This window comes from Desmodus rotundus, chromosome 4, assembly GCF_022682495.2.
Source record: "Desmodus rotundus isolate HL8 chromosome 4, HLdesRot8A.1, whole genome shotgun sequence".
In the NCBI taxonomy this organism is placed as follows: Eukaryota; Metazoa; Chordata; class Mammalia; order Chiroptera; family Phyllostomidae; genus Desmodus; species Desmodus rotundus.
The window spans coordinates 77,630,114-77,636,113 of NC_071390.1; the positions used below are offsets into that span (position 1 = coordinate 77,630,114).

General features: G+C 46.1%; 2 pseudogenes; one reads left to right on the forward strand and one right to left on the reverse strand.

Annotated features, from left to right (window-relative positions):
* Nucleotides 1-1,812: 1,812 nt before the first annotated feature.
* LOC112317652 (putative monooxygenase p33MONOX pseudogene) lies at nucleotides 1,813-2,398 on the reverse strand (annotated as a pseudogene).
* Nucleotides 2,399-4,184: 1,786 nt separating this feature from the next.
* Nucleotides 4,185-4,526, forward strand: LOC112317794 (dynein light chain 2, cytoplasmic pseudogene; annotated as a pseudogene).
* The last annotated feature ends 1,474 nt before the right edge of the window (nucleotides 4,527-6,000 follow it).

Consider the following 6,000-nt stretch of genomic DNA (forward strand, 5'->3'; position numbering starts at 1 on the left):
ACTCTCAAAAGAAGAGTATATACACTTTGCTGTAAATCTAAGGGATTTTTTTTCTTGTATCTTTTTAAGTGTTCCAAACACATTTACCCTGGAGGCTCTGGTTAGAACTCCATCTTTTATTAGAGAGATTCCACTGTGACAAATCTAATGACAATCTTAAAGATCACTTTACACTTACAGCCTCAGATAATTAATACAATGTGGAATATTCTCAGTGGCATCGCAAGCATTACTCAAAACTGATTTACTCATAAGGACTTTACTCTGCACATTTTCATTCCCTCATACCCCTTTTTTGTTTATATTACTTAATTCTATTGGGAAGAAAGGCCTTGATACATGCAGAGCCCACATAAAACAGCTAGGCTATTGTGTTTGTCAGCTCTCAGGGCAGGTAGAGTAATAGAAGTCCATTGGTAAAGCTTTCTATAGCTCACTAGCAAGATTATAAAGTGACAACATCAACAAAAAAGGAAGGAAAATTCTTATGAAATTATATTCACCATGAATTTTCCCACATTCTCAAGACATTTTTTATAAAACAGAAAGCTTTTATTTAGTGTCAGTTAATACTATGGCAATAAAACACATCTCCTATTGTATTGGATGGCTACAATCATACTCTTAGTTTTAGAGAAATGCCTGCTATGCCTTGTACCTTGCAACTCACTATCTTATATTTTAGAAAGCAGTACAGATTTTTATTGTCAAAACAGGAAGGAGATACAAGCATAACAAAAGACATGGATAAATTAATTGTTCTCATCATTTGAAACTCCAGGGCCTCTATGGAAAGGTCAGCCCAGCTGGCCATGTAGGTAGATCCTCCCAAAGCGAGAACAGCAGGGATCTGAAACAGTGTTCAGGACAATGACCAAACACGTCCACAGTGAGGAGAAATAAACAGGTGCTTTCCCTGGTTCCTTTCCTCAGTGAGCTGTGTTTACACAGATATGAAGCCCATCTGGGAGGAAGTGATTGCATATGGAAAACCTTTTCGTCCTCCCACCTCTTAGAAAAAGCTGCAGGCCCTGGTGACACTGGTCTCACATGAACGTCCAGACTACGATCTGTGTATAGTTACCACCATCTTTAAAAAGGCTTAACATCCATTTATACCAAGGCCATAGGCTGAACTTTCTCCCTTAGAAACTTTTCCACCCAACTTGAGTTAACTTAATCTCACTTTAAAATGCAGAAAAAGATATGCAAGACTTGTGTTTGCTGACACGTGAAAGAGAAGCGCTGCACAGCAGAACTGCCGTGGAGGCATCGCAGTGAGAACTGGCTCTGCCCGAGATCAAGGGCCCCAGTCCCCATGCAGGACAAGGGTCCCAGCCAAGGATGGCTTTTCTTCATGCCCAGATCTCAAACAGATGGTAGGTCCCCTCGTAGACAGGACTGGAGCACACAGTATCAGCAGTCCGTAGGGCCTGAGACTAGTCAGTGAGCACCTCTCTGCCACAACTTGTCCATGCACACACTGACTGTGGTAAAAGAACAACACAAACATTATCTACCTAGTAAGCAATGATCAAGTTCTTGTCTAGGCTAAGTGATGCAAAAAGAGGTGATGAGGCCCCCATACATCACTGCTGAGATTATTTAGTCTAACTTTGAACTAAAGCAGCGGCTTCTTCTACACAAGGACAGGCTTTGCACTAAGGTTTCTCAAAAACCAATTAGGTCTCCAGTTCTAGCCTCAGTTTAAGAGGTTTAAAAAATAAACCCAAACTTTCCTATGTCAGAGCCCGGGCAATTGGGTAGTGGGTGCAAGACACCCCCTATGAAGAGTCATTGAAAGAGAAAGCTCTAGAAGCCGGTGGGTGTGAGCACATTCAAGTTACCGGGTTTGAGATTGTGAGTCCATTGTGGTTGTTTCTTCCCTTCAATCACTGGAATGTCCATCTTGGGTGGCTTGAAGGTTGCTGGATCTTCAGTCATTCGGGTGGCCTGGGCATGGATCAGCATCATTAGAGAAGACTTCTGGGCTCCTCTGTAGGACTGGGTGGCAAAAACCTCCCGAATTAGACTTCTGGAGGGATCTTGATCCAAAGAGGCTCCATTTGTCTGCTGAGTTTCTGTCTTTAATCCCTGCTTCCAGAATCCGTGGTGCTAAAATTTGGGCCAGGTAAGGCTGTGGAAGAGCCAGAAGAGAACCAGTCTCTAGGCTCGTGCTTAGAGGAAGAGCGCAGGGTGCTGCTGGGGGCAGTCTGGGCTGCGGTTGGCTGCTTCTATCCTCTCGTTCTCTCTCCACTCTGTAGTTTTAGTTCTTGTGATCAGAGAACTCATGATGACAGGGGTAGCTGTAGCCTTTACCATGGGGACTTTGTCCATACTATCAATGGCCAATGACAAGGTCATGCATGACCCGGGAAAAGACACTGGCCTCTCCTTTCTCCACCACGAACTTCTGATTGTCTTGAAACCTTTGAAAGACTGGGATCCAGGTGATTTTTCTATATAGATTTCAGAGCTGAGTCCCTGCCACTGGAGTGAAATGATGTGATGATTATGCTGACAGATGAGGAACATTGTCCAGGTGCTGCCAATTAGCTAAATTGCTTGGCAAGAGTCTATCCATTCCAGAGGTTCGGTTTCACACCATGGAGCTGTTTGCAGCCCAAGCTCTGGCACTAAAGAGGCTCCAAGGACCCGTGTCTCTTGTGGGGGGTGTCCAACCTGTGGCCTGCAGGCCGCATGCAACCCAGGATGGCTGTGAATGTGACCTAACACAAAATCATAAATTTACTTAAAAGATTATGAGATTTTTTTTGTGATTATGTGTTGCCCAAGACAACTCTTCTTCTTCCAGTGTGGCCCAGAGATGCCAAAAGATTGGACACCCTTGTTAGTGGTTGTGGCCCAGGGGAGACCCAAGCCATGGTGTGAGCAGCCTTGTGTCAGCCACAACCTTAAAGGGCTCCACTGACCAGAGAGTGTAATCTCACACTTTCTCTTTCAACAGAATTAATGTTATATCAAATCCTATGTGATCTGTCCCAACTTTATTAAATAATTGATATCTCGAGCAGAATTAAATCCAGCAATATGTAAAAAGATTAAAACACCACCATCAAATGGAGTTTATTCCAGAAATGAAAGGTTTAAATATTAGAAAAGCAATCAATACAATTCACTACATTAATAGAAAAAGGATAAATACAATATGATTACCTCACAAAATGAAGAAAAAGCATTTGACAAAAATCAAAATAAAATATTATGTATTCATAATAAAAACTTTCAGCAACCTAGGAACAGAATGGTACTTCAACTGATATATGAAAAACCTGCTATTAACACACTTAATTGAATACTTTACCCTAATATCAGAACAACGATTCCTTCCCTCACCACTCTTACTCAACATTTTACTAAAAGTCCAACCCAATACAATAAGGTGAAAGAAAGAAAGAAGAAAAGGAGGAAGGAAGGAAGGAAGGAAGGAAGGAAGGAAGGAAGGAAGGAAGGAAGGAAGGAAGGGAGGGAGGGAGGGAGGGAGGGAGGGAGGGAGGGAGGGAGGGAGGGAGGGAGGGAGGGAGGGGGGAGGGGGAGGAGGAGGGAGGGGGAGGGAGGGGGAGGGGGAGGGAGGAAGAAAAAGGAGAGAGAAAGAAAGGAAGAGAAAGAAAGAAAAGGAAAGGAAAGGAAGGAAGGAAGGAAAGAAAAGGGGAGGGAGAGGAAGGGAGAGAGAGAGAGAGAGAGAGAGAGAAAGACACACAGATTGGAAAAAAGAAGTAAAACGGTCTTTAGTAGTGGGCATGATATGTTCATTCATACGGAAAATCCTGAGGAATCCAGACAAAAGCTACTAGAAATAATAAGTGAATCTAAAAAGGCGGTAGGAAACAAAGACAATACTCAAAAATCAGTTTCTTTCTCTCGGCGCCCGTGGAGCAGATCGGAGCTGTGAGGCAGCTGCAAGGCGTCTGCGCAGAGCAGGCAGGCGGGCCTGCGGGAGCGAGGCGGCGTGAGAGTGCGAGGGAAGCTCCCAGGGCGGGGGCGGCGCCCGCGAGCTCCCGGCCGGGCCTGCAGGAGCGGGAGACCGCCGCGGCGGCGGCTGCTGCAGTGATAACCCGGGGGACACAGCCCCTGCCCGCGTCGTGCCTCGGGCCATCGCTGCCCGCGTCCCCGGGGCCCCGCGCAGACTCGCCTGCGTGAACTCACGTGCGTGAAGTGTCACAATGTCTGACAGTAAGGCAGTGAGCAAGAACGCAGATATTCTGAGGACTTGCAACAGGATGCCGTTGACTGCACCACCGCAGGCCCTGGAGAAGTACAACACAGAGAAGGACATTGCTGCCTGCATCAAGAAGGAATTTGACAAGAAATACGACCCCACCTGGCATTGTAACGTGGGCCGAAATTTTGGCAGCTACATTATACACGAGACAAAGCACTTCATCTATTTTCACTTGGGTCAAGTCGCAGTCCTCCTCTTCAAGTCAGGCTAGGTGGCTGCAGGGAAGGTGTCAGTGGCGGCGGCAGCGGTGTCAAGCAGATGACGTTACTGGGACTATTTTGCACTGGGGCCAGCATCAGGATGTCCTCACCAATGTCTGTGCTACAGCATGGACTGTGTGCTCGATTTCATGTGCAAGTCGCAGTAAACAAAATCAAACTTCTTTCTGTTTAGTTGCCTGGGGAAGAAGGCTGCTTTACATTTATTTTTCAAGACTTAAATATATATTTTTTGGTTGCATTGCACTAGGAAATATCTCCCACCCCTCCCTTTTCTCTTTCTCTATATAAAATAAGTCATTAAGAAAAGCCAGTAAGACCAGGAAGGCTGAGGAAAAGAAATCAGTTTCTGGAGGTGGAACTAAAACTGTGCAGCTGCCTCTTCTGCTTTGGGAGGGCCAGGGAGGCTGCAGTGGGGCAGCCTTAGGATCAACAAGGAGAGAGGGATAGGAAGGAGGGCAGAGGGATTGATCTAGTACCAGGGAGACTATTCCACTGAACTGTGATTCCAGGGCTTGGGGTAGAAGGTGGGGTTGGAGGGGTGGATTCTTTAAGGGGATCTGAGATGTGTTTGCCTATGGTGTGTAGGAGTGGGGAGCAGATTTATCCTGCTGTCTTTGTCAGAAGAATTTCTAAGTAAGGGCTGTGTCTTTATGGATTATCTTTCATTCTTCCTGCCAGAGTTCGTGCTAGGAGGATGTTGGAGGCAGGGTTAGCTTGATTATTCTTCCTTCTCTGCTTCTGTCTGCTCCCTGCTTAGTCCTCGGTTTTGTCATTCCTCTGGAATTCTCTTAGAGCAGCCTCTGTTAGTTGGCTGACGAGAGAATATCTAGTGACTGTAGTTCCTAGGTAGGTCTTAGCAATCAAACCAATGTCTCCCTGATTGTTCTCTGTGTGTATGTGTGTATGTGTGTGTGTGTCTTGGTTTAGGGTGGAGGGGAGGGAAGGGCAGAACGGTATGGAATCTCCAGGGTATATAGGTAGATAGGGCGCACAATTAGTTCTAAATGGACTTTTATGTTAAAAAACTTTTGTGGGTAAAGACAGGTGTCGCCCCCTCCCTCAGCCATCTTGCCCAGACACTCTGTATGACCTATGGCTGTCTGCTCCCAGGAAGGTTTTAGGAGAATAGCCCACAATGAGATGATCGGGCTGCCTGCCGTCTGCTCAGGAGCTGGCTCTCAGTGGAGAGGGAAAGTGAGTTTGTGGATGATAAGGATGGAATTGATACAGGGCTGTGAGGGGCTTGGGAGGAAGTCTTGCAGTGATGAAGCCAGGTATCAGGAGACGGAGCAGGGCGGCTAGTAGGAGGAGATTCCAAGGAGAGTGCTGGGCAAATCTTGTCTGTTAGGGATGGGATGGTGACAGGTGCGGGGAGTCATTGCTGATTGAGCTGTTGATTCTTGTAAATTGCATTTAAAATAAAACTCGTGAATGGTTGACACAGGGGAGGGGAGGGTTGGGACCTAGCTCATTCTGTTTTTCAACTCCATCCTTGGGGATGGTGGGAAAGCAGGAGAATGTCCCCACCCCAAGACT